The sequence below is a fragment of the Pezoporus flaviventris genome, unplaced genomic scaffold (genome assembly GCF_033815535.1).
Source record: "Pezoporus flaviventris isolate CSIRO_AGI_PZ_B2104156 unplaced genomic scaffold, CSIRO_AGI_Pfla_v1 ptg000001l, whole genome shotgun sequence".
NCBI lineage: Eukaryota > Metazoa > Chordata > Aves > Psittaciformes > Psittacidae > Pezoporus > Pezoporus flaviventris.
Window position 1 is genome coordinate 28,569,944 of NW_026892549.1, and position 18,652 is coordinate 28,588,595.

Sequence of the window (18,652 nt, forward strand, 5' to 3'; positions counted from 1 at the left end):
AGTACATACGGGATGATGGTCTCTGGCAGCTGCGCCCAAGGGAGAAAGCTGATCTGACTGCCTGACTCCCAAAGAGGCTAGTCTAAGCTCTCCCCCCTCAAGTCTTGCGAGAGAAACAACAGACATTTTCAAACAATAAAGTCTGTCTGTTCTGAGAGATAAATGGTTTCTCATGGGATTTTGTTGTCTTGCCATGAAAGCGAGGATTATGAGCAGTGCAGTCATCTTCCAGGAGATACCATGTGATGTATTTTCAGCCATGCTCTATGCCTTGCCAGCCACCTGAAAGGGGACAATAAAAAACTTGTTTAGCCCAGTGCAATCCTGGAAAGCTGCATGAACCACAAGAAGCTCATTATTGCATTAATAAATATGGTCAGTGTCAACTTTGAAGCTTTCGCTTTAACTCCGTAGCTCTGGCATCTTCCTGCAGAAAAAGATGTCGCTGTCAGTTGTTCACATAGCTGTGTTGATCAGCAGAAAATAAATAAATCTGTGGTTAGCACAGTTTCTCCTTAGAGTAAACTTTGCCATTGCAGTTTTGCAAATTAGAGTTGAAGAAAAATATTTTGAAGGTTTTCTGGCTGTGCTGACTCCAGCACTTGAGCTATCTCTCCCAGCAGATTACAGGGAACTTCTGGACTTCATCTGTTCCTGCTACTTATGTGACAAACGTACTCATTAAGCATCATGTTTGTATTTTAGATTAGGTATTATGAAACAGTGCAGCGCAAAGGGAATTTGGGGATACAGTACTGATGTTTTTCTCAAAGCCTGTCAAGAAAAGAATGCCGTTAAACAGAATATTACTTTACCATGGAAGATACAGCTCCTTCCATGCAGGAATTTGAGCAGTGATAGGCTGGGATAAGCCAGAAGTGAAGCAGTGTCAATATTTTCTACAGGTGTGAGAATTTGGGGGTCTTGGTTTATTCAGCCTCTTCTCAAACATTTCAGACAGTTGCTTCATTACAGTAATACTGAACTGTGCTGACAGTGAGGTGAGTGTCTTCACACATTTCTGTTACAAAGTTCGCACCTCATTAGTTTTAAAAAGCATTGTAATTAAATTTGGACTGCAGCTTCTGTATTTTGAGAACTTGAATGTATATTTACATTGAGCAAAAGTAATTTCCATGTAGTAATATTTCACCTAGAGTTGGAGAAAAAGTTTGTATGTGTTTGCAAGGAAATTCCCTGTGTACTGTCATAACAAGCATCAGCTATAAGGAATTTCATAGGTTTAGTAATGTCTTCTGGGTTGTTCAAGAGATGGCTGGATTTTTGTGTGTTTAAAAAAATGGTGTTTTGAACACAGCAAAACCAGTATAGTTACTGTAGACCTTTTTAAAAACAAATTGATACATACATTTGTGTAAAAAAATAATTTCAGAATAGAAAATATATATGTTTGCAACTTCTGAAACAGCCTGGAAAACACTTTTGTTTTAAATATGTATTTTCATCTTGCTAGAAGGGTTCTGCCTTGTCGTCAGTTCTTTTCATGAAAAATAGTTCAGTGAGTATACATAGAAGTTTGCTCTGTGTGTACTCTGCAAGCTTCAGATTTACTAAGGAAAAAGTCTTCCAGTAGAACTTATGGAAAAATGCACATCTTGAGTGGCTTTAGGGGAGGAGCAGGTTCTGTTGTGTTTTTTTGTTTTGATTTTCCAGTCAGTAAAACGTTTTCCTTCCTTCCATACTAAAGAAAGTAGCATCTTAACAAGCTGTGGTGATAAAGAAGTTCCATTCTTTGAAGGCGTTAAGGGGAGGGGGATCTAAATGGACAGATCTACCGAGAAGTTCCTGCATCCATTTTCTGATTGCTCATAGTTAGGCCCCATTGTGTAGAAATGACTTTGTTTTTATATTACCTGAGAGGAAATGCAACCCACGTTGTATTTAACATTTTTTTGCAGGTTGGATTCCCTATGGCCATACCAGTAATCCTGATGAGTTCTTGTGTAATCTGCATCTGCTTCCTTAGGGAGGAGGTAGAGCTGCCTTTGCTACAGTCATAATAGCCTTCCTGGACCTAGCATAGCCATTTCCTTCCTTACTCTGGGTCTTTCCCTGGTCACTGCAAGTGTCCAGGCCTTTTCTTCCTACTTCTGATATTGCCCCAGGCTTCCCTGTGGTCACAGTTCTGACACTCTTTGGTCTGCTTCCAAGCCTGCTATGTTTTATTCTTGCTTTCTCCCTAACCTTCATCAGTCCCTTACCCCTTCTATTCCCTCCTCCATACCAGGTGTAAAATGGGATCAACTCCTGGTTAAAGGCAGTTGCAATACCTCCCTTTACTTTCTTTACAAGAAGTCCACTTACTTTTTTTTTTTTTCCAGATATTTAAGAAGGATTTTGATACTAAAGAGCATTTTCTTTCAAAACCTACTGTGAGATTCATTGTGTCTTAAGGCAGTCTGTAGCCATTTAATTGAATCTTTTTGTCCTTCCAAATGTTAATACAAAACACTATCAACTACTGAAATAAACTTCAAAACCTGAAAGTCTGAGATCAAGTCTTGTATTTTCCATTAATTACATATTTTACATCTCATTTGAAAAATGAGGGTTAGAGTATTCATTTATATTCCTGAATTTAATCAAGGTTAAAATACATGAAGGTATATAAACTTGGATGTCAAATGCCCAGTTCAGTAAATCGCTTAAGCTTGTCAGTAACTGTGATACTACTTGGAACAGCACTCTAATGTATTTAACTCAAAGCATGTGGTCAGAACGTTGCTTTTGTTACTTGGCAGTAGTGCTTTGGTTACTCAAGCGCTCAGAGATAAATGAGGATGAGTGCTTTGGTGAACAAGGACCTGACATTGTATGGTTATAAATGAATACATAAGAAAGAACACATTTTGTTTGCTGAAGATTCTATTTGAATAAACTGTACATAAAAGGACATTTATTTTTCTTGATCCACGTTTTAGAGTCTATCGCATGAATTATTTATCTACATCAGACAATAAAATAAAGCTGAAACAATTTACAAATACTTTTCAAGGAAAGGGTGAAATCTACATTTATACCATGAGACCTCTCAAACTCCAAGAAATTGCTATTCATTTTGTTTAAATGCAACAAATGCTAAGTTTGCTAAATGCCTAGGAACTCTATATTGCAACCAAAAAATGACCCAGGGGCTTTTCTAAAATCACTGTTTGTGCTTTCTATTAATTTTTAACATGCAGGGCACTACTCTCCTGAAACTCCTAGAAAAACAACAAACCTAAAAACAACCAGCCTTCTGATAGTCAGTGAGCTTTGATTTAAAGTGATTGGTTTCTACCTGGATGAAGTGAAATTTTCATCTTGGGAAGTTTATTAGTGCACTAAAAGATGGAAATTAATTCGTAATTCTTTCAGCTCATTCTCTTGGGAACAATTACACAAGGAAATTATTAATTATTAATGTACAAGAAAACAGTCAAAAATTGCAAAGGGCAACAGAGGTGTAGAATATATGAAAACACTTAGACCTAGCTAATAGCAGAACTCAGTTATAATAATAACAGTTCATAAACCAATTTTAATTTTTCTTTATTTGTAAACTGATAGCAGCCATATGGCGCAGACAAGGAATCAAAGACGCTGGCAAAATGAGTTTACAGTCAAAGGCCCTGTTCTCAGTGAAGTGCTGTGGAAACAGTGTGAAGGGTTGAATGCATGCTACCAGGGCCTTTAGAGATCTCAGCCAAACATAAGACTTCAATCAGTTCAGTGTCTCTGATGTATACCATTCCATGAGGATTGCATACAAGACTATCGTTTCAATGTAAGGCTCTGCACTCTGATAAATAAGCCAAATATTTTCATCTGGATAATGAAAACCCCTCAGGATCCAGTTAATATTTGATGAAAAAACAGCAAACATTTGCTTTTTAGGCTTCTTTGATGCATGTACTTTATTCCTTTCAATTAAGATGTTAAAGAAGCACTTTCTATTTTTCTTTTTGTAATTTACCTGGCATGCTTCTAGTGTTACATATCTATGAAAATTTCAGATATTTTTACAATCATAACACAGGCTATCACCAGGATGCCTGTAATTGCTCTTGGTTATCTGCTTCCAGCACTCCTTGACAATCAGTGGCTATCAGTAAAAAGACTGAGAGGAAACGCTGTCAAAATATTGTAGAACAAGCATCACTACTGAGGGAAGTTTGCCCGTAACATAGACGTTATCCTGTCTTAAAGAACTTGCCATTTTTAAACTTCAAGCAGAGCCACATAAATGTAATGCACATGGATTAAGTCTCTGTCAACCAGTACCTGTTTTCCTTGAGGTCTCCACACTGAAGGGCTCATCATAGCTTAGTACACTTGGGCAAGATTATAAACAGGGATGCCACCTGAACTGTTACCAAGATTAGATTAAGGATATTCAGGAATAAGATAACTCACGTTAGACTTACTATTTCTCTGCAGACTCAAAGGAGAACTCTTTACAAATAAAAAAAAACTTTTAAATTTGAAAACATGAGGTGCACTACAAATACTTCACTCGGTTTTCAAAATAGCGTAAGAACAGAAATAATAAAAAACCTTAATAACATGGATTGACAAAATGTTTAAAAAATAGTACTGTTGACAATATTGGTCAAATTCCTGTTCTGTCCTGCTCTTGCAGTTGCCTGACTGGATGAATGTATTTCTTTTTGCCAAACTAAAATAGGCAGTTTGCTTCCAGATGAGCAATTTTATCTCACAGTTCAGTTGAGTCTGCTGAGAGGAATTAAGGGTTATTACCTATCTAATGCCATCATTCTATATATTTAAAAGAACATACGGATTTACTGGAAAAAAGGAGTAGACACTTTATGCATAATTAACATTTCTATGCAACTCAGATTTCACTGGAGTCTTAGGTAGTTCGTTCTCTGCTGGTTTCTGTTAGAGATCAAACCGTCACGATTTGGTGAGAAAGAGATGCCAAGGAATCAGATGAACATTTCTGAGTGAGAATACTGACAAAGGGCCATTAGAGTTAAATAATGCAAATTTAACTATGTGAAAATGCAAGCATAAGTTCTTTTTACTGAGGGAAGGAGAATAACAGTTATTTTTCATGTCAGGTTTATTTTTGCCTTTAATCTGCCCACCCAAATTAACAAAAGAAAACTTCAGAGGAAGGATAGGCTACATTAAAAGGTCTGGGATATTCTGTGGGCAATAAGAGGGTGAGGCCAGAACAGGCATTTTATAGCAAAAATTTTAATTCTATAAGAGCTTGTTTCAGGCTTTTAAACATGAAACTGATGGCATCAAGTTGATTCCAGAGGGTCACCTGCCTATATGAGAAAGCTCTGATTCAGCTCAACTTGGGATGGCATTTCTGTAACTTCAAGGACAAAATGAACAGAGGTACTCTGTCACCATTGAAGTGATTTCTTACAAGGTTAGCACCAAGGTTCAGTGGCTGAGATCCCTCAGCTGTTGCTGCTGTTATACGTGTCTTTGGCAGCAAACCAGCAATGTCAGCCTATCATAAATGTGAGTGCCAGATCCTTTTTTTTTGTTTGGTTTTTTTTTGTTTTTTTTTTTAATCTTTGTGAAGTGCAGAGTCTTAAAGGATCAGGGGTAAAGCTCTGGAGAAAACAATAGTAAATAGCATCCTTGTTTTCGAGAAATTACTTTAGTAGCTGTTCTAATTAATCATGATCATTCCATATTTATATTGACAGAAGTGTCACGTAACTCCTTTGAGAAGGAGTTTCTCTCTTTTAGACACACACGTAGAGGCCTGAGTTAACAGAGTAACTCATCAGGCTGCAGCTAAAACCAGTTCCTCTAAATACCAGGCTCTGGGTTTGGTTACTCCGTTTCTGTGATTTCGCCCTTAGCATTATAGTCATTCAGAAACCAGCTGCTGATTACTACTAAAGCAAAGTCTGTGACAGAAATGTGTGAAACTGTGAGACACTGAAGGAAATCACTTTGAAAATGCAGCAAGGCCTTATTGATCCAGCAAATTCACTTAGGCCACTGAAGCGTTCCCATCCCCATCATCAAAGCATTGCGCATCTACCAGAGGTGGCCAGGCGAGACCTAGCTCAGGTGGTGCAGTTTTCTTCCCAGTAATGGGAAAGCAAATGAACTGGAATTTTGAATCTCAGCATGGAAAATAATTTTGTTGTCTTTGAAATGGGTGTTGTTTCACCTGTGGTCATAAATGAGGGGTGAGCAACCACCTTAGTTTAGTTTAAATTCATAGGAAGTCTCACTTATTACTAGATGATGGAGAACAGTAATAATCTGTTATAGTTAATTTATTACTACATAAGTAAAAATGTGCTAAGAGCAGAACACTTGTTAAATTAAAGCTCACTTAATGATTACACAGCACTTGGGAATAGCATCCAGTTAAAGAGTAAGCAGCAAATCGATGTTTTTCTTTAGAATCATTCATTTGGGGCAAATTTGGGGATTTCTTCTTATGGTGAATATTGCAGTACTTACTATAGTTGATACAGCTTCCATGAGAAGGCTACTTGGGTCCAGTTCTCCACCCCATTACAGTAGGTTGAGCTGAAGTCAGCACTGTTATCTTACTGTCTCTCTCTTACAAGAAACTGAAAAAAAATCAAATACTGCTCTGAATACTGCATCACATTTGGACTTTTTGATACTTTTTTTATCATCACCACAGTGTCTGAAAATGTGATTTATTAAATAATAGTAATAGCAAAATCTGAAGCCTCAGATAAAAGCTAGTGTTTGCCTCTATGGGATGAGGATTTCAGCTGACTTTTGGGTAGGGAGTAACCTTGTTAATCCTGAGTGGTGATGAGAACGGTAAGGATAAGTAAATAGTAAAGAGATGGTACTGTAGCCCGTTTTCTGATGCAGAGGTGTTGTCCAAGGGTTAGACTTTGGCATGTTTCATCAAGAAACTGGGAGATGATTTGTCTGATCTCTTCTCAAAGATCATCGGTATAAAACACTTCTTGCCTTCATTCTCATCCTTCAGCCTGGGTTTTTGCTTTTGTTCAAAGGTATTTCAGACCCAGACATACTAAGAAAAAAGGGCATTGAGGCTAGATGATCTCTAATTTAAAAATTATAAATTCTAAAATATTTCTGTTGCATAGCTTGATACATAGGAAAAAATATTTTGAGATGAATCACAAAATTAGCTGCTAAAATTACATTTAAAACCAACCCAATCAGTCTTAGTATGAAAATACCTGAACCATCATTTCTTTTCTTTTCCATAATGTACCTGTTGAATAAAATGTCGCATTTTTGCATTGAGTACTTTTGTGACAGAAGTTGATGTAAAAAAAAAAATAATCCAAATGTGAAAAATCTACATACCAATTTTAGATCAGGTTTAGATCACCATCTTTTCATATGAGAGCTTCATAAAAGTATTGCTTCAGTAGTGCAGGGGCCACTGCACGTACTAGCATGAGTGGATGACGATGGTTCAAAGCTTGATCGATCCCCTCTGGAGATCTTTGGCAGAACCTGCTGTGCTTTGCTTTGTGCTAAAACAAGGACAGAAGTTACCAAAGGAACCCAAAGAAACTGCAAGCTGATAAAAATCAAGGACAACTAGTTACACGTGCTTCCTATGGTTGCCTCTGTCTCACTGTCTACTACAGGAAAATTGTGGATTTGGTGATTCTTCATGAACAGAAATAGCTGATTATAAAAACAAATGCAATGAAATATTCAGTAGTAAAATGGTCAAGTCACTAAATAATGCTTTCAGCTGGCTCTAGTGGTTGACCTTTGCAAAATTCCTTTGAGGTGAAGCACAAACTATTATTTTTTTTGATGATGTATTCATGGGGAAACACTGCCATGAGAACTCCACATTTCACAATGAAAGCAGCTCATTTTTTAGCTTTAATTATGCATATTCTGTAGTAGGTGGCCTTCTGCCTTCTTAGTAGGCCCTGAATCAGTACCCTGGCATAGTGCTAATGGACACTGTGCTACCTGAGGTGCCATCTTTCAGGAGAGGCTGAAAGCAAGGTCTCCTTATATGTGTGATTGTGAAGGCTCTTCTGGCATTTCTCCCCCTCTGTGTTTTTTAATAATAAAGGTGTTAGCAGCAGTGCCTTGGCCACAGTCCAAGCTGGGTAATTACATTCTGTCCCCCTAAATTTTGCTTTGTGCAGTTTTAATTTAATATGGTGCTCTTCTTCTCTTCCTGGCCTAAGTTGTTTTGTGTCATTGCTGGGCACTATTAAATAACCTCCATATTTCCCCTGGGACAGCTGCAGTTAAGCTGTGGGTAAGGCGAAGCCTTCACATGAAATCTGTGAACCATTCCCAGAGAAGGAAACACAAGCTCACTTGCAATTACTACACACCAGTATTTACCTGGACAAACTCCAGCTTCTCTGCTCCCCTTCAGTAGTTGACTTTCATTTGGAATTTAACTTCCCAAATGAAAACAGCAGCTGTAGGGAACACTGTCCCTCCTCAGGAGGTCACACGGCTTATACCTGGGAGAACTTTTTTGGCAAGAAAAGTAGTTTTATCCTCTGTTCAAGAACATAAGCTGCTACAAGCAGCCTTCCTCTACAAGAACATATGCTATTTAGCCATGGACTGCAGAAGAATGTTGGGACAGAGTTAGCCTGTCCCAGTTGCGTGTCTCATCCCTTTTGGAGGGTCGGTTTCTCCTCCCAAGGGCAGTTGAATGGGGTCATGAGCTCACTCCTGCTCAGCCCTCAGTGTTCATCTAATACACACAGGGCTACCCAACCAACAGACAAATTCAGACAGGCTGTGTATGAGGCTAGAAATGAAGTTAATGCCAGGGCATTTCTGCATTTCAGTTTACAAAGTGACCTTCCCGATGGTCTTAAGTGTACCTAAATTCAACATGTTATGATTCTATGATTCTATGTTGCCATTTAGTATTGTGATTCTGAGAAGATGCAGGAGCGGCACTGAGAGGAGTAACTGCTATTAGGATATAACAGGTAGGTTGGGCTGATTTGGTAGGAATCCTGGAAGAGGAGGGAGCTGAAAGAGCTCCTCATAACAAGCAGCATAATGCAACCTCTGCTGTGAACACAAGAGAATTGGACCTGCAGCTCCCATTAACATTGACAAGAGCCAATGGCTCAGGAGCTACAGTCCTTTGCTTGAGTGGCCTCAGAGCAGCAGGGATCAGACAGTGCTATACGTTGCTTTGGGCAGCTCCTGATGAGAACATTTATACACAAAAGTTTTGTTGGCTAAAGAGCCTGTAAGAAAGCCTGACAGATGCCCAGAAAGCCTCCTGGAACCAGGAGAACCAGTCTGCTTCTGCATCACATGGAGAGGGGAAAGTCCAAGTCCTTCTTGAAATGGTTTGAGAGGGGCAGTGGCAGTGGTCATGGCAGAGCTGTTTGGTTTATGCTTGTGGCAAGGAGACTGACTAGCTAGAGCTCCAGGGCAGATGCTAAATGTGCTATTGCCCACGCTTCTCTCAGTGCATACTGAATACTTCTAGAAAATGCTGTATCTGGAAGTAAAAGCATCTAGGAGACATCTATGCTAGACACTATTAATCCAGAAAAGCAAAAGGCTTGACTCGAACATAATTTTTCATTGGCATGAAGCCCTTCTTACATAGACACGGCTGCTCAGGACTGAAGTCAGTTAGTTGAGCATCACTGTCATGAGTTTTTCCAGTTTTTTTATGCTTTTAGATGGGGGGGAGGGATTGTGTTACAGAGCATCAGTTGGTGAGGGTGTGTAAATCAGTCCTTCTGAGGCTCTTCATCATCTTGATTGAAAAGTAGGCTAGACCTTACTGTCTTTTTTAAAAAAACCCTCAATTTTAATTTTCCTGATAAAAATGAGACTGTTTCTTTACTGGTCTCTATTACTGTTTTGTGATGTTCTGCAACAAAAACATTAAAAGAGCCTTAATTCCTTGAGACCCATCCCCTTCACCCTATTGTGGCTGTTGCTTTACCAGATACATAGTGTATGTCTGGTCCTGGCATGCCATTAGGTATCAGAATTAAATGTCTTGATCAGTTTGCTTTTATTCATTCAGTGTCTGAGGGGGAAGATAAGCTGATAATTAGGTTGTTTTTTAAAATTGCTGACAGCCAGAAAGTAACCAAAACCCAACAAAACTCTGCACTACCAGGGGTTTATAGTGGGGCAGCAAAACCAACTAGCTGAATGCCTACCCCCCTCCCCTGGCCCCTGCCAAAGCCAGTCATTGCTGTAGAAAGTGGAGGTTAAATAATTGAAGAAACCTGCCTTGTGTAAGTGTCAGCAGCAAGAAAAGTCTCAGAGGTTTTAAACTTGCATGAAGTTTCAAATAAACTGTGATCCTGAGGGACTTTTGACAATAAAAAAACCCTTCTCTGTTCAAAGAAGAGTATGTGGGGAAGAGGAAGGTTGTTCAGTTGAAATCCTACTTTGAGTGGATCACTTTTCCTTCTAATGAGGACACATACCAATTGCAGTGCAGCACAAAGGCAGACTTCTGCTGCTCTCACAGTTCACATTTGACCCTAAAATACAGTGCATGGGGGTAGGAAGTTGCTTTTTACTTCCAAATGTTTTTAAAATCCCATTGTTGTAGTCAAAGTTATCCCAGCACACTTGTACAGACAGAGCTCACTGCACTACAGAGATACTTAGATCCAACAGATATTTTATTGGCTTTTATTGAGATCTACAACAAGTTCATAGCACCAAATTCTAATATACCTGTACGATAACCACAGGTGAAGCTCCTAGCATTTACTGTTTCAGTTATATATATGCAGTTATATATATATATATTACAGAGGGTAAGTTAAACTAGGTCATTAACATGTATAGTAATAACTACTTATACACAATTACATATATCCTCTGTCCATAAAATTGTGTAAGTTTGTAGGGTAATGAGATTTTGCACTGCTTATCCTGTTTGCCACTATGGCTCCTTTTTTAGTCAAGGGAGAAATAAATGTTTTTAGATTTACCCCCTCCTAATGTAGAAATTGAACAAGCACAGACATGTTATGCTGCAGAAATCACTACTTTTATCCCTTGACTATGCGAGAGCATAGAACATGAGGTCTGAGATGCATCCGACCCTCAGTCTCTAGCTGAGTTCTTCATCACCTAGCGGTTGTTGGCAGCCAGCCATTGCTCTTTCTAGCTCATGCTCAATACAGTTTCTCTTTACGCCTATATAAAACTATCGAGTATGAAGGAGACTAAGTGGTATCTGAGTATGAATGAGGAGGAGAACAGACAAATCTGTACCAAATGCAACACATGCTCCAAAAAATAAGACACACCTTACATCACTCAGGTGGTGGGTACTTCAGTTAATTTGCAGGGAAGATGATGTACAAAGAGACCAGTTTGAGTGAAATCTTAATTAAACTGAAATCAAATGCAATCCTGAGCAGACCTGGGCCTTCAGCCTTTGGCTAAAGAAATGGCATGTTTCTAAAACAACTATCATAAAGGAAAGAACTCTGGGTTGATTTTCAAGGAATGTTAAGAAGCTTAAGCCCATCTTGATGAGCTTACTGGTTGTGATGTTCAGACCAAAGAATGTAAAAAGGATCACAGGCTGAGGCAAATGAGTTGTCCCAGGACTGGACTAAGTCTTGGGCTCTTAGAAGGATGATGAATGTGAAGGTTCCAGAGAGAAAAACACTGCAAGCAGTTCTCCCTCCCGCCTCTGTAATGCACAAAGAGAGAGCAAATCATTATTTTTGCACTGTATCCCAAGGAAAGCAGCAGACACTTTTGTATTCAGACTACTTTGCTCAAGCCTGTCCACTTCACAGTGTTCTTCCCCTGGCCACAAATCAGTCACTGCTTATCAACATTTGGACAATTCTGTCAGAAGCTAATAGTTGCCATTGGTGGTGGGCTCGCTAGCCAGCTAATTCTGAGCTCTGCAACAGTCAGCGCTTTTAAGCGGCATGTGTGAATACAAATGTCAAAGATATGTAATCTGTGTGCAAACTGTAGCTTGACATACGAAAGTGTATGACCTTTAACTCCATAAAATACCTGTCAGCCAGTTGTGCTATGGAAGAATCCACATGCAGTGCCTGTGATATGTTGATCCTCTTTCCGGCTATCCAGGGTTCTTACCTGTTTTTTTCCAAACGTTAGAAAACGAATTGACAACCACAGCATTCATGTAAAAGCAACATATCTGATACGAGTGATACAGATAACAATACCTTTCATCAAAAGGTCTCAGGAGTACCATGCATCTTATTCACAATAGTTCCAGTCCTGTAACAAATTCTTGCTTAAATTTATACACAAGCCACTCTACTGAAATCTAATAATATGCTTAAGCCCTCTCAGAATCAGGGTCTAGCACTGCACAAGAATTGTGTTTGTCTCTGCTGATAACAAAACTCTGTAGGGCAGAATACAAAAAGAAACTCTGCTGTTTGAATTCCGTGAGGAATTTTGGATGTCAGATCTGGGTTTTGTCCAGACCACAAAGACCATCATCATACTCTGGCTGATGACGCTCCAAGATATTTAATGACAGAAGATAAGCAGGATTTTGTGCATCTGAAAAACTGAATACTCTGCTGGGAAGGTCTGAGCTTTTAAATGAACTTTCTCAACTGGATGACTAATTCTTTAGCAAAGCCAGAAAAGAACCCCCGCAATACAAATAAGGAATTAGAGTGGGAAAAAGAGCGAGCGCCTGATGTTCTGACAGACCCCAATTATATACATCATCTCCAGCAACTTCAGAGACACAAAACTATGTAACGTGTCATCGTGAGATTAAATAATCCGTTTTACTAACCTGCTGGGTCTCAATGGCTGTATAGGAGAAGCCTGAAGCAATGTAGAACCTTTCATCTTATTGAAGAAGAATAACTTGTAAACATATAAATAATAAGAAAGCTTTGGATCCCATTCTCATATAGAGTGTCAGCACTGGTTACCAAATCATGATCATATCAAAAGTATGTTTCTAGAATGTGCTGCAAATATGAGAGCAGTATAAACCTGATAGCATAGCCTGTCCCATCATGTGGTTGAGATCTGGATTTCACCAGTCTAAAATTTTGGTTTTGGTCAGCATCTGCTCTCAGCAGGAGAGGACAAATTTCAGAGTTAACTTCAAAAATCTGTGCTCTTTATGTTCAGCTACGGTATAGAGTCAGACCAGTGGTTCGTCCTGACTTTCTACTAGCCATGGTCTCTTGGCAGCGTAGCTCCAATGTAAATAGTGAGGAGCAATGAAAAGGAAATTTCAGATCTAACTGTCTCTAAAATTTGGGGAAGCTCCAAAGCTGCATTTGGACTTGGATGTGAGCCTATGCTAACATCACACCAAAGTAAAACTTAACCTGGGATTGGTATAGTGATTGTTTTGAGAAATTACCAAAATGCAGTTCTGTTTGTGATTTCTTTTGAAACAGCCTTCTTATTGATCTTCTAAAAAATACTTCTAAGAATACAAGACAATAAACCTGTGATAGAAACATTAGCATCATTTTTCCCCTTTCTAATGTGTACCCCTTACAACAATTTGCAAGAAGCGTGGAAATATTCTTGCGATTATTAGAACACACTATAATGAAGTCCTTTGCACTATAAATCCCAGACAGCAAACTTGAAATGCAGTGTGCCCTTCAGTTCCTCTCACACAAAAGGAGGGGGTGTTCCTACCCACCTTATAATTCAGTTCAGACAATGCCTCTTAAATAATACACGCTCCCTTCCCAGAAGGCAGTCGTTTATCAGTGTTATCAGATAACTGCTTATTTTGAGCTGTTAATAGCAATACCATTTTCTGCCAAGTGTGGTAAAACACCTGCTTTCTGTACAAGTGGAATTCAGCAAATCAAAACCCGGGGGAAGAGATCTAACCTCTAAGGGTCTCTTCAGTGGAAGGTTTTTACTGGCGCTCCAGAAGCAGTGGAAGAGCCTGGGCTGTGCTATTTGGCAGCTTAACCTCAGAGGAAGTGCAAAGTAAAAAAACACTTTGAAAAGTAAGTAAGTTCAGACACAGACCGCTGCCAAATCCTCTTACTTGGACCAAGTCTTAGGTAACAAATCCAATCTCTACTTTATCTGTGTATACTACAAATAAAACCACAACCCAACCTGTTGATCTGGATATCTTAAAACATCATGAAATTAAAAAATTAATATTTCAGTGAAAGTCTAAGCCCACTTTTATGTCACTTCCAGGTATTTTAAAATACTAGGGCTTAGGTGGTGAGAGAATAAATGGACCACAGTTTAATCTCTCCACCTATCTAGCTGCATTTCAGAAAACTAGACTGTCCTGTTTTACACTGATGGCTTTATGATCCTGTGTTTCCACAAACTCAAAAGTCTCCCATGTCCTTAGAAGAGATAAAGCAATATTTGTTCTTCACCAAGCCAGTGACGTGGACAACATTCAGCAAATACTCAAACCTGCTAGAGTGTCACTGCAAGGCTGCTGACCCCTCCATGCGGGTACACATGCGGACTTTCACTAAAGACACGGGACAGGGCTGCTACTCGGCTCAGGCTCAGCATGGCAAACAGAACCTGGAGCTGAACTCACAGCTCTGGCTCATTCCAGCAGTCCCCTCTGCAGTCAGATATCAGTCATCAGCAGGTCGATGTGGCTCTCCAGCCCCCTGTCCCAGGCTGCTGCCTTCTCTACAAGGTGTGCTATAAGTGCCAGTTGCTGAGGAAAACCATCTGCTAGATGGGTCCCAGGCATGTAGCCCAAGAAGTCTCAAGGTTGTTGGCCAGCATGCTGGCTCTGTTTTCAGCAGTCCTGGTCCCCACTGACAATGGAGTCTCTACTCTCCCAGCACCTCTACTCTCGGGTTTATCACATTCCTTCCCCCTCATCTTGCTAGAAAAGGTGGGAAAAGCCAAGAGCTGGCACCTTCCCAGGAGACAGACCCTTGTGTGCACAGAGGCAGTACCAAACAAGTCTCACAGGTCCATGGAAACAGAAGCAGATCCTTCCACCTCCACTCCAAGGCTGGAAGAATCATGCCTCCCTCTTCCTTGCTCTTGGAAAAATTTACCACACTCCAGTTCTCCCCTTTCCACACAACTGTCTTCAAAGGCAGAGGGCAACAGAGGATCAGGCCTGTCACATTTTGTTTTTCCATCCTGCAAAGTCTTTTAAATTGGTTTGCATTTAATAATCCACAGCCCTGTCTCATGCTCCACTTTCAGACTTGAATCCTTCTGATTCTTCCATCAAATGACAAGATTAAGGGTCCTTTTTCTTAAATATATCTTTTAACAAAACCTATATGGAATATGTTCACTTGTGTCAGTGATCTGGAAGATGTGCTTTGTCTTTCTTACGGAGAGCATGCACATTTCAGATTTCCCTTAAGCTTTCAGAATTATTGCTGATGTCGATGATTTTACTTTGTCAGCTCAGCTGATACCAATCAGATGAGAGAAATGATTTGAGGGTGGATTTTGTCTAAGGTGGAGCAGAGGAGAAAAACAGCAATAAAATTCTGGTAACTTATCGTTGCATTGTAAAGGCATGTTGTGGGTATTTGCATATTCTAGCTGTGAAGTAAACAGTTATAATCAGATGACATGGCAAGAAAGAGTTGAAATGTTATTCAAGATTAAGGTGTAAGTGCTTATTAAACAACAAACCTTTTGTATGAAAAATGCTCAAGGGAAAGCATCATAGTAAGCACGTTGCTTGGTAACTTGAGCCTGTTCTCACAAATACCACAAAGATTAGAACACTGAACATAACAAGTTTATATATGCGAGGCATGTGTACAATACAGTGAATGCATACATGACCTGCTAGTTTAGCTGTACAATCCTGGTAGATAAAAGGTTAGCTCCTGTCGAACTTATAGCTGCTTTAAACATTTCATTCATCCCCATCGCTTTGTCCATCAGCTGGTGTCAGAATGCAAGGGAAGGTGTGGTAGGAATTACCAAGATACAGCTTGTAAAGGCTGAGCCATAACCCTAACTGCCTCTAACTCAAACTAACAGGGTCATTTAGGAGGTATGACTTGCTGTGACACCTGCTGAAGAAGAGAGGAAACTCTAGGAACTTTACATTTTAGAATGAAACTCAATTTCCCTTCAGCTGCTTTTAGTGTCTGAACAAACTCCAGGGCACAAACTCCAGTGCCAATTTAATACAGATTCTCTGTTTGCAGAGAATCACTAACATGGTGCACAACTGCTGAAAAAAAGGTTAAAGTCTTGGCAGAAAGCAGCAATAGCAGCTATCGATTCAACTCCAGAAATGCTCCAGCACTTGCCCTGAGACTCACCAGCTGGGGAACCACTGAAGCATTGAGCAGAGTTTTAAGCAGACACCAAACCACAGAACAGCCAGTGGCACAGAAGGGCTGCAGGCATAGGCAGGTCAGAACTGTTGCAGTCTCTGTGGGCAGAGCTACTGCCATCCCAGCTAACTGCTCTCCGCTAAATCAGATCTGCTTATATACTTCCCTTAACTACGTGCTTTATTTCTTTATAAAGCAAGGCTTTACAAATGACACACCACCATTTTGAAGGCCTTATTTTATACTAAAATACTACAGATTTTCTCCTTTGCAATTTGTTTGGATGTGAGGTTTAATTTTGACTGCTGCTGCGTTTATATATATTTGGGCCCTTAGGAAAAAAAAAAGAGAAACAGAGAAAGAAAAGTACGTGCCAAAAGTATTTTATGCTCACTCATAAGTGCAGTGGTTTTAGAAATGAGTTGGAAGAAACTCAGGAAAAAAACTCCAATTAAAATTAATCATCAACAAAGAAAAGTAAAAATGTGAACCTGGAGAGGCACAGGTATTCTACAAGTGTTTGATCAGGTGCTGGGCTTGATGGCCCAGGCTCATTTTTTGTTACCTGTATCTTCTCTTGCTTCAGATCTATAGTGTGTAATAGAGATTTCCAAGTTCTTTCACTGAGATTAAGAGCAGACGTTATCTTAAAAGAAGTTAATGAAACACTTTGAGAGTGTGATTTGATATGAAATGCTTTTCATCTCCCAAAGATCTCTAAGCACTTTACCATTCAAATGAAGTGATACAGATGGCTCACACTCTCCCTGCTCAGCTGTAGTCAGCTAAGGAATGGACTGCAAGAAACATTTAATAGTTCCCCTTTAAGCCTGCATAAATCTTTAGAACAGTAATGAAATATAACTCTCAGTTGAAATGGGATTGGGAAGGTAGGTAGAAAGAATTTAATTATCTGAGTTGCAATTTGACATGGGGAGTGTATCACACTTTCTTACTGTATGATAACGTTCATCTGCTCTGAGTGGCCTTCTGCACACAGCATATACAGCAAGCAGTCTAAGGTGCTGGAGCCTGAAGATGGTACTATCTGTCGTGAAGATATTCCTGCAGCAGGAAGGCTGGTTTGTAATTAACACAACTTAGCACACTTGAAATCCTTAATTATTTGAAGGGCATGGGAGGAGCACTAGGAACCTCAGTCCTTTACCTAAATGGCAGATGAGATGGTATGAGGGTGGTCTGCTTTCTGGTGATCCCATTGCAAAGTCACTAGTGAAACAGCTCTTTAACAGAAGTCATGAAAATCTCAGACATGGAGGACCCTGATCACTGAAGGGCTTCTAGAGGTAGATAGGTTCTTGAGCTAAGGTACAGCTGCTCCTTATCTGCTGCCTGGAGGTACCAACAGGTGTCACTACAAAGTTCACCATCTATGTTAATTCCTGTTTTATATATAATATATATATATGCTTCCCCCCCCCCCCCCCCAAAAAAAAAAAAGAAACAACAAAAAGCTCCTAACTGGAGACAGTGGCAGGCAGTGACAGAACCTGAAGTATTTACAGTGTTAGAATTAAAGAATACCAATGATGCAAAACATCCTGAAAGGTCACCAGGTTTACATTTCTGCCCCCAAACAGGCTCAGCTACTCCTGATATCATTTTTGGTGAAAAATAATCTAAACTGTTCTTAAAGCTCTTCAGTCCTAATGAGACCACTTACCCAGAGGAGTCTGTCTCAGGATCCTCACTGTCAGAAAGCATTTCCTAATCTGAATCTTGTTCTGTCCACTGCAAAAATGAGGGTGTATGTACTAAGTGTGCCCAGTTTGGACTAACACGTTCCTTAGAAGATTGGAAGGAATAGGTATTGGCTGACATTATATTTATGGAGAGGCAAGAAAAGGCAGTATTGGAAAAATAAAGGAATGCAGCTGAAGCATGAGGAAAAGAAAAAAAAAAGTTATGCGTGAGTGATGTTTTGTAGAGTAAACGAATGCGGATTTGATGAGGAGCATAAGTAACATCCTGCAGAGTCAGCAGGGAAACCCTAATTAGGCAGGGTGCCCTTCCTTGATATTAATTAGAGTTCTATGCTTGATTGAATAGGTACAATTCTTCCCAGTACTGCAGGAGTCCTGCAGCATACAGCCAAACAGTTTCTCCCTTTCTCTCTCACGTACAGACACATAGCAAGCGTAGCTGCACAGGCTCTCTCTTATGCATATACATCCTCTTGCACTCATAGACACAGATAGCTATAACCCATGGGGTCCCTCCATCTGCTTCCTGTCTTTTGCAACAGATACACTACTTATTGGATCCTCCGATTCAGAAGAAAGCAGGGTAAACATCCTCCCCTAGATGAGGAAGAGACTGTCTAGCATGCCATGGCCTGTTGACAAAAGAGGAAAAACAGAATAATAGGT